This window comes from Perna viridis, chromosome 13, assembly GCF_037379345.1.
Source record: "Perna viridis isolate PV_CMFRI_1.1 ecotype Kerala chromosome 13, ASM3737934v1, whole genome shotgun sequence".
Lineage (NCBI taxonomy): Eukaryota > Metazoa > Mollusca > Bivalvia > Mytilida > Mytilidae > Perna > Perna viridis.
In genome coordinates this window covers 14,595,064-14,604,093 of record NC_142457.1, presented here as the reverse complement: position 1 = coordinate 14,604,093, position 9,030 = coordinate 14,595,064, and the positions used below count along the sequence as shown (strand labels likewise).

At 32.2% G+C, this 9,030-nt stretch overlaps 1 long non-coding RNA gene across 1 annotated transcript; it reads right to left on the bottom strand.

Annotated features, from left to right (window-relative positions):
- Window positions 1-4,190: 4,190 nt before the first annotated feature.
- LOC148599692 (uncharacterized) lies at window positions 4,191-6,104 on the bottom strand. Its single transcript, XR_015918211.1, has 3 exons — window positions 6,081-6,104; window positions 5,468-5,771; window positions 4,191-4,274 (listed from the first exon to the last, which is right to left on the bottom strand). It is a non-coding gene; the product is annotated as an uncharacterized LOC148599692 (long non-coding RNA).
- Window positions 6,105-9,030: the final 2,926 nt, after the last annotated feature.

The window sequence follows — 9,030 nt, the reverse complement described above, 5'->3', positions numbered from 1 at the left end:
TACTCGTTTTATTAGTATTCTATGTGATCAACGTTTTTTATTAAACACACATTATGATATACGTCCGTTGAAATGACTTGCTTAAGTTAATCCTCATTCAATATTCAATATTCGGTTTCATTTTGGTCTATACTTTGAGCCTCCGTAGGTTTGCATTTTGCCAAAATGTTAAAAATGATGTAAGCCTATCGGGGAAATTGTATTCAAACTCCAACATGAAGTCGAATTTGAGAATTTTAGTCGACAGAGGCAACCAGGAAATATTCATATTTCAGAGATCGCTCTGGGCTTCGCCAATGTCAAAATTTGCATTTTTGTATTTGATCTAGCGACAAAAAATGACCATTTTGCGATTTTCCTGTTTTCTGTATATTGGTATTTGCAGAAAGTTTGTCAGAAACATGAACAACCTTCAGTCAAGCAATTGTTTTACTCCTGGTCAGATTTGATTGTTCATAAGCTCTTTAGGCTGTTGCCAAGCAAAAGTAATTAGACCAGGTGACCCTGACTCACGTCATATTTTTAGTCATCCATTCAGTCAAATGTTCATGGTGATTGTTAATCATATGTAAATATATTATTGAGCAAATCAAAACCCACATCATTTGGTCAAAGGTAAACACAATTATTGGTCATGTGCATTTTATAATAAAAAGTAATTCCCCAAATCTAAATATGGAAATACTGAAGAAATAATATTTAGACATCATGTAAGAGTATAACAAAATAACAGAGAATAAAATAGGAACACAATTAACGGGATAAATTTATTCCTTAAATAAAGAGAATTAAGATTGTTGATAATTAATGGAAAAAAGAGCTATATATTCAGAAAAATAATACTTCAAGGATAAAATTCATCATGTTATCAAACAAAGGAATATATGAATATAGTAATATATAGCCCTGCTCAAATAAAACACCTGATTTTGAAGTAGTACTTTATAATTTTCATATGAAATGTGAGCTATGTTTTATGTTATGCTGGCAACGACTAGATCTACTCTACACATGCTTTAAGAGTGAATCTGGTGTACATATATGTCATAAATAAATGTTATTTTGATGAATTGACAAAGATAACTAACTCATCAGTGGACGTTCTATCACACTAAAAAGAAAGTTCATGAAAACTGACGACAAATATAGTAGCTGGTAATTTTTTTCTGGCGACACATGATTTTGGAAGACAGAGCAGCCACTGTATATGTTCAAAGAAATTAGAAGTGACGATAAATATCACAGGACACATATACTTACACATAGCGGCAGCGTCAGTAATAAGTAGTTGAGACCCTCTGCAGTTTTGGGTCCGGGTTACCCAATTACTCTGTTTCTTTGTATGTATTATTTTGGTTATTTCATTTTCTTTGTTATGTTTGTCTATTTTCTTTCTCTAGACTATATCTTTGAAATGTATTTCAATGAATCGTGTTTGTTTGATTACTCTTAACACTAAATAAAAGCATCGTATAAAGCTTAGTGGTAATCAGAAGTCGGATTCAGTAGATCTGCATTTGTGTTTGTGTCCTCGTAGAAACGCTTTGGAATAAATATGTACAAATTGTACAGCAACGAGAACAATCATTTGTGATGTGTGGCAACAACTGCTGTGAATAACCATATTTTGAAGAAATAAGGATTTTGTAGAAAGTAGGGAGGTCGCAACTTAGTGAAATGGGGCTTGAAAGAGTAATCAAGGGAACCAAGGTTATAGCGGCAATCAAACGAATGCAATCCAGGGACAAAGACCAGGCATGGAAAACAGACATACACAACAAAGAACATAAAGTAACTAAAATCATACATACAGAGTAACAAATCAAATGTGCAACTCCACTAAAAACTGGGAGCATAGACCAGGTTCACCGGTAGGGTAAGCGTCCTCTACTTTTCTAGAAACACCCACCGAGTTGCTCATAAAAAGTCAAGTCCGGTGCAGACAAACGAGGAAAGGAAAACCATGAAGCGTGGAATAAATCAGTTTTCATGGTGCAGATGGATACATCATAATGATCCACGAGTTCATGATGACGACCATAAAACTTCTGTAGTGATGACTTCAATCTTGTAGCAACATAACCCTGTCCCAGAAGCCTATTTGTTAGAGTTCTTGCGCGATACAAAAAGTCCGCGTAGTTTCGGCAAGCTCTGGCATAACGTATGAGTTGTGATATGAACACTCCATACGCAGGTGCTGAAAGGATGTTGCTATAGATGAAAGGAAAGTTTGACAAATCTGAATGAAAGGTCATCACGTTTGTCATAAAGTTTGGTCAATAGTTTTCCTCTACCATCGATTTCTAAGTGTAGGTCAAGATATGAGGCTGACCTTACAGTGTTTAGTATCTTTTATCTCAAGTTCTTAGGGGTAGATGCGATGTATCAAATCTCGAAATTAGGATTGTTTAAAGATAATACGTCATCTATATAGCGGAAACTGAGATTAAAGGATCTTGCCAAACGATGTTCTGTCTTTCGGATCAAATCAGTTATAAAGTCAGCCTCATAAGAGTGAAGGAATAGGTCAGCAAGTACATGAGCACATTTAATTTGTTCGGATTGGAATGCCGACCGTTTGTTGAAAAACACGTCCACCACACTGGACAAATATGTTGTCGATTAAAAATTCCAGCATTTTGTTAACATCTTCCTCTGTATATTTTTAAGATGATTTGAAATTATTTCTGACAAAGTATGAGGAATCTCTACCAGGAACTATATATTTGTATCTAGGTGTACAATTTTTTTTTTGTTGTAAAAAAATAACGATGTATAATGCTTTTTAAGTCGGGATTTTCTATTAGTATGGGGAATGTACGTATACATTTTTGAAAAATCATAGGTTTTAATGATATTATATTCAGGTAATAGTCTTGAACTGATTGTCTCCAAAAGATCTTTCGAATTTTCAGGATCCACATGGAATTAACACCACTACGGGAGTAAAAAGTGTAGTGGTAGGACTGCAGACCCTCTTCGACAGTTGTGAGTATAGAAGTTAAAAGCTTTGAAAGAGGTGTGGTGGTACATTTTGCAGATCCAGCTATGAAACGTTGTTTGTATGGATTCTTGTGGAGTTTAGGAATCCATTACATAGAGGGTAAATCACAATCATCGTCCTCGGTAGAGAGAGACCAAAGGAGGATAGCACAGATTTATGGTCTTCCACAACCTATTCTTTGGAGAGTGTGGTAACAGTAAAAGCTTAACATCAAGTATTTCAAGACAAAGTTATCAATATACACTGTTAATTTCATATTGAAAAAAAAGACACCATATCAGTAACGATGAACATACAACAGTTTATTAAAAGATCATTGACAAGTTACCATTGAAATGAGGTACATGCCTTACCATTTATGTCAGTATACACAGGTCTGAGGTGAGACATAAGAACATTCACTTTACTTTGTTTAAACTAAATTGATCCTACTTATTCATTTCTGAAAAAAAAACACACACACATTCCAGGTTTTAAACGTTAGATTTTTAACAGAAGTCAGTGTGAATGTGTAAGAATCGTGATAACATCATGAAGCATAAAACAAACAAAAACAAAAAAGAAAAGAAAAGAAAAAGAAAAACGACGGCATTGATCAAAACAGTCAGCAACTGTGTGTCAGAGCGCGGTCGTTCTTATTGCGTCGAAGAAAACTAAAACATATTTTTTCCAATTGCACATATCTTTTTCTGGCGGAAATATCAGGAAGATAATATTTGAAATCCAAATCCATTTCAACTTCATAATTTTTTTTTATTAAAAATCATTACATTTAATTGCTACAAGGTAACGTCCCTTCTTTGAAATGTTAAACCCAGTAAATTAAGACAAAAATGATTATGTAAAAATATCTAGATAATGATATTTTTCACAGTCTGCATTCTTTTTTGCAATGGATTAATGAATCTACACTTTTTTTCACACTCTGCAATATTTCCTTGAACAAATCTGAATACAATACATTGTAGCGACCTGGAATACACAACCCTTGTTATGAATGCGACATTATGTTCTATGCATTTATTGATAATAAGATCTTAGCAACCTGCACGATTATGATAATTAACAAGGCTATAGGTGTTTTGCAATAGTCATATAGGTCACTAGAACACGCAGATCCTTATCGTACTAAATGGTATATAGCCCACACATAAGAAATTGAAACAAGCTGTACCAAACATTGAACTGTGCAAACACTTTATAATTTCTTTATTTCAAAAATGCAAATGCGAATTTTACCAATTTCTTGCTGTCATCTATAATGTATAGTCTGAAAAAAAAATGAAAACAAATTTTTAAAAATAGTTGACATAATTTAACCATTCAATCGAAAAGTTTATATTCTTTTTTGATTTGATGTTAGGTAATTTAAGACAGTTCGTATTTTGACTTGATAATGATTTTTCATATGAAGATTTTTAAAGACATATGCTATGTGGAATTTATTATAAATTGGCAAAGCTCATTCCAATGATTTTTTTTAGCGCCAATTGAAAAAAGATGATTCGAAACTTTAACACTCTGAATACTGAAAAAAAACTCTAAGACGTTTCGACATAAACTCTTATAATATGATTATGTTGATTTATTGAATGTAGCAAATACAGTTGATATATGTACAAACCCCTCGAAATTACATTTTTATTTCCCCTGTAATTTTGGGTGAAATAGGAATCACCTCGTCCGTCAGTCTATCTGCCTGTCCATTTGTCAAGAATTTCTTGAATGCCCCACTCCATCTAAGCCGGCCAGAGGATTTTGTTGAAACTTTACAAAAAGATTGGACATCATATGTAGATGCACAAGAAAGAACGTACTGATGATGATTCCAAATGAAATAATTCAACTTAAAGTTTTGTTTTACATTCTTAAATCTACTAAGCGCAACTTTTCGTGAACTGCTCAAAGGGTTTTGATGAAACTTTATAGGAAGGTCAGTCATCATATGTACATTTGCATAAATGAGTATAGCTTTTTTTGACATGATAAATCCTTTAAGGCATAACTTCTCCTGAATTTTGATGAAACTTTATAGGACGTATGGCCATCATATCAGGATTTACATATACGAATATAGTTACCATGGGGTTTGCAAGGATAGATAATACGAATTAAAGATTTTTCATGTTAAAACCTAATAAGCGAATCTTCTCATAAATCATTCAAGGGGTTTAGATAAAACTTTATTAGCAAATTAGGTATTATATGTAGATATGCATGAAGGAATGTAATTACTGTGAAGAGAATGCAAAATTGAACTTACAGGTAATACATTCAACTGCATTTGAAGCAGGTATTTTATTTTATTTTATTATTATTATTTTTTTTGTGAACTTGCTCACAGTATTTTTAGCTTAATACTACTTGTTCGTATTGCATCCTCAATGGTGTGATATCACAGTATATGTAACCACCAAATAAGTAGATAAAACGAACAAATCAATGAACAAATATATTGATTACCTTTCATCTGAAAATATTAATCAGGCTCTCCAAATATATGTTGAAAGCCACTTACATCGTCTAACCATGGGAAATACTCGGATACCCATAACCACTTAGTCCATATCTCCTTAATCCATAACCGCTTAGTCCAAATCCAAATCCATGACCATATCCACCAAATACTCTATCTTCTAGCAATCCGGAATATTGTTGTACAGTATTGTAATTTCGTGAATAATATCCTGGGCTATACCCATCTTCACCATATTCTGTGACTACACATCCAATAATAGATGCCAACAAAATAAAAGTTGTCTTCATTCTATAATATTTAAAATTATACATTCATTTATTAATGGTTTAAGACTTTCTGATTTGAACGTCGACATGGCAAGAGATACATGCTGAAATTTTGTCCGACAAAAAACACACAGACGTATAAATTCTAATCTCCAAATTACTTTCTGAAACATATTAACCCCTGCGAATTTCAATTGCGGGTTCGACATTCCCCTTTTGAATGTTCTATTAATTTTCCGCATTTAATTTGTAAAACAAAAAATACAATCATAACTGAAAATTCCATATTTTCCGTGATTCACCACGGCTAAGTTTCTATGGAAGTACATACCCACTTGGTTATTTCTAGTTCTACAGGAGAAGAATGTCAACGTCGAATCGTTGATAAACATTCATATACTTCGACATGATTGATTATATTGGTTTCTAAACCGGTCCGAAATAATAAAAGTAATGCTTCAATGTATCAAATATAAAAAAAAAATACAGTATCAAATTACCTTTTAACTGATGTACATTTCTAATAATTTATGTCAATAGAGACTGAGGTCATAAGGTTAATAACATTGTCTTTGTTCCAATCTGGTAAATGCCAATAATAATGATAAAAACCCTGAAAAGCAGATGCTTTAAAAAGTCAAATGTACCTTTGTTGTAATTTATTTGTTTTCTGGATCAAACAAGTGAATGATTGCTCTGTCAAACTGAGACCAAGTGTGAATAAATCAAATTTAGAAACCTATTCTACTGTTGTTGTTTTTTTTTTTTCATTCTATGTCAATTCATTTATTTTGGTCTCATTTTCTTGCATAACACTTTACCTCATCGTTGCAATTTATCAGTTTAATTTGTTGGTGATTTTAAAAAATCTCGTTCTCACTTTTATTTGTTTAAGTGACAGTCTCTGTAAAAATCAGGCAGTGGGTGAAACATGGTATGGAAAAAAAAGTTTAATTTTACTATTTGCACCAAGATTTTACATATCAGTTTATATACATATACATTTAGTTAAATGACTATAATTTAATTGAAATGCACCAAGATCGGATATTTCAAGGAAATTGTAAGCAAATCCAGTGGTTCCGAGATCAAATGACGGTCTTTTAAGATCCAGAAAGCATCCTTGATAGAAATGATATTGTCAGGTCGGTGGGTTTTTGATATGTATGTTTGTGTTTTTCATTTTATCTGATTCTTACAAAAAACTTAGACAAAGCTGGTTGTTTCTTTCTTGATAATTAAACGCCATTATCATTTCTTTAATCAGAAATGAAATTGATTGCAATGTTGCAGTTTTGCGGATTCATATTTATCATTTATCAGAATTTTGAAATTAATTTTATTTCAAATACCTTTGTGTGTTAAAAATTGAAACAACCACGAGTTGAAAGAATAAACTTTATATTTCACAAAATTTTGATTACATTTTGTCAAACTGCTTTTGTCCAATTTAGTGAAAATGATTTAGTTAGAACATGGTGTTACAAAATATACTTCATGCTTATCACTGAAAATATTTGTTTATATGTAAAACTAAAATTAAAAATTCATGGTCGGAAGCATTAATTTTGAGTCACCTCCAGAAACTGAAAATTTGAGCAAGCACAGCCATTCCATCCTGCAAAAACAAATATAATGAATCTGATTGAAAATTCACCCAAACAATCAAAAACTAATACGAGCATGCAAAAGAACAGCCAAATGCAAAGAGAACCAAGTTTAGACTGCTCATTTCAAACGTTTTATCTGTGCTTCTGTACGGAAGTGAACCATAGAAGATGAACAAAAGTTACAAAACTAGGTTGATACTTAGTTGCATAAACCTCTATGGAGAGTTCCAAGGATCTACTGGCTACGAAAAGTTACAAACGCAGAAGAAAGGGCAATAAAACGATCAGCACTACCATCAAAAGAAGACGGCGGAAATGATTGGACACGTCCTTGGAATGACTAATTCCAGACACGCCTTACCATCGTCAACCTGGACACCAGAAAGAAAAAAAAAAGGAGAGACGAAAGAAAACCTGAGGAGAACTATAGAACGAGAAAGGAAAGATTTAGGAATTTACTTATGAACAAATGCAACAAGAATAGCAAAGAACAGGAGCATATGGTGAGGACTTGTTAATGGTCCAGTTCCCCTCACGGGGAAAGGGAAATAACTCTAGACTGCAGTACTACAGTATGTGGAAGTGTATTCCATTGACACATAACAGCCAAAACTACACACATCCCTCAAACGTAGTCATTCATAAGGGAAAAAAAGACATATTAATTAAACGTGACATTTCGTCAAAAATATGTAAAGAAATAGTTATGGAAGTGTGATTGATAGTTTGATGGATACATGTCATTTTATCTAAAGTCTTTAAATTATAGTAATACCGTTGGGTCTGTTATTTTTTGCAGAATTCATTAATATGAAAATGTCAAGTTCCAAAACAACCATTCATCGATTTAAGGTGTTAGGATGTCCTATCCATTCAATATATCTAAATAATGTTTTTAACCATTTCAATAGGATTTGCATTCTGAAATATTGCAAAATTGAAGATATCGCCCAAATAAGAATTGCTCAACTGATATATTTTCCCAGTCAAACTAGCTGACGGTTTATTTTAGGTTACTTTCATGCTTGAAGAGCTACAGTACTCCATTGCCATCTACGAAAAGCAACAACAAAAATAAAAGCAAAACATAAACAAAACAAAACAAAACAAAAAAACAAACGAAAAAAACAGAAACAAAAAAAAAACAAAAAAAATAAAATAAAAATCGTTGGTGTAAATTTCGTGGTCAAGCGACCTAATGTCTTTCAAAAATTAAAACAAACACAATTTCAATGGTAAGTACACGGGTACATAGTACTATTGAATTAAATATTCAGTACAAAATTGCTATTGAGTACAGTTTTCAATGAGCTGCATGGACAATATATATGTACAAAGTGCTAAACGTACCTCAATCTGAACAACAATAAATATTGACATTTTGTCGTGTTGTTAATATCATTTGTTTTCATAATAAAAAATATATATTTATGTTCCTGCCTGTTATGTATATTGTCATGAACACATAATTCAAGACAAATTTTGATAAAACTGTAAGAGTTTAAAGTTGAGAGCATTCATAATCTGTTTTTATGATTTATGATCGTGAGTAATCGGTACAACCCATTTTATTTTATATTTACATTTTATGTAATCTTTTTTTGTTTTATAAAACTGCACATTTGTTCACAATTGTTTTTCATTTTACCTGTTTTGTACTTCGAAAATAAG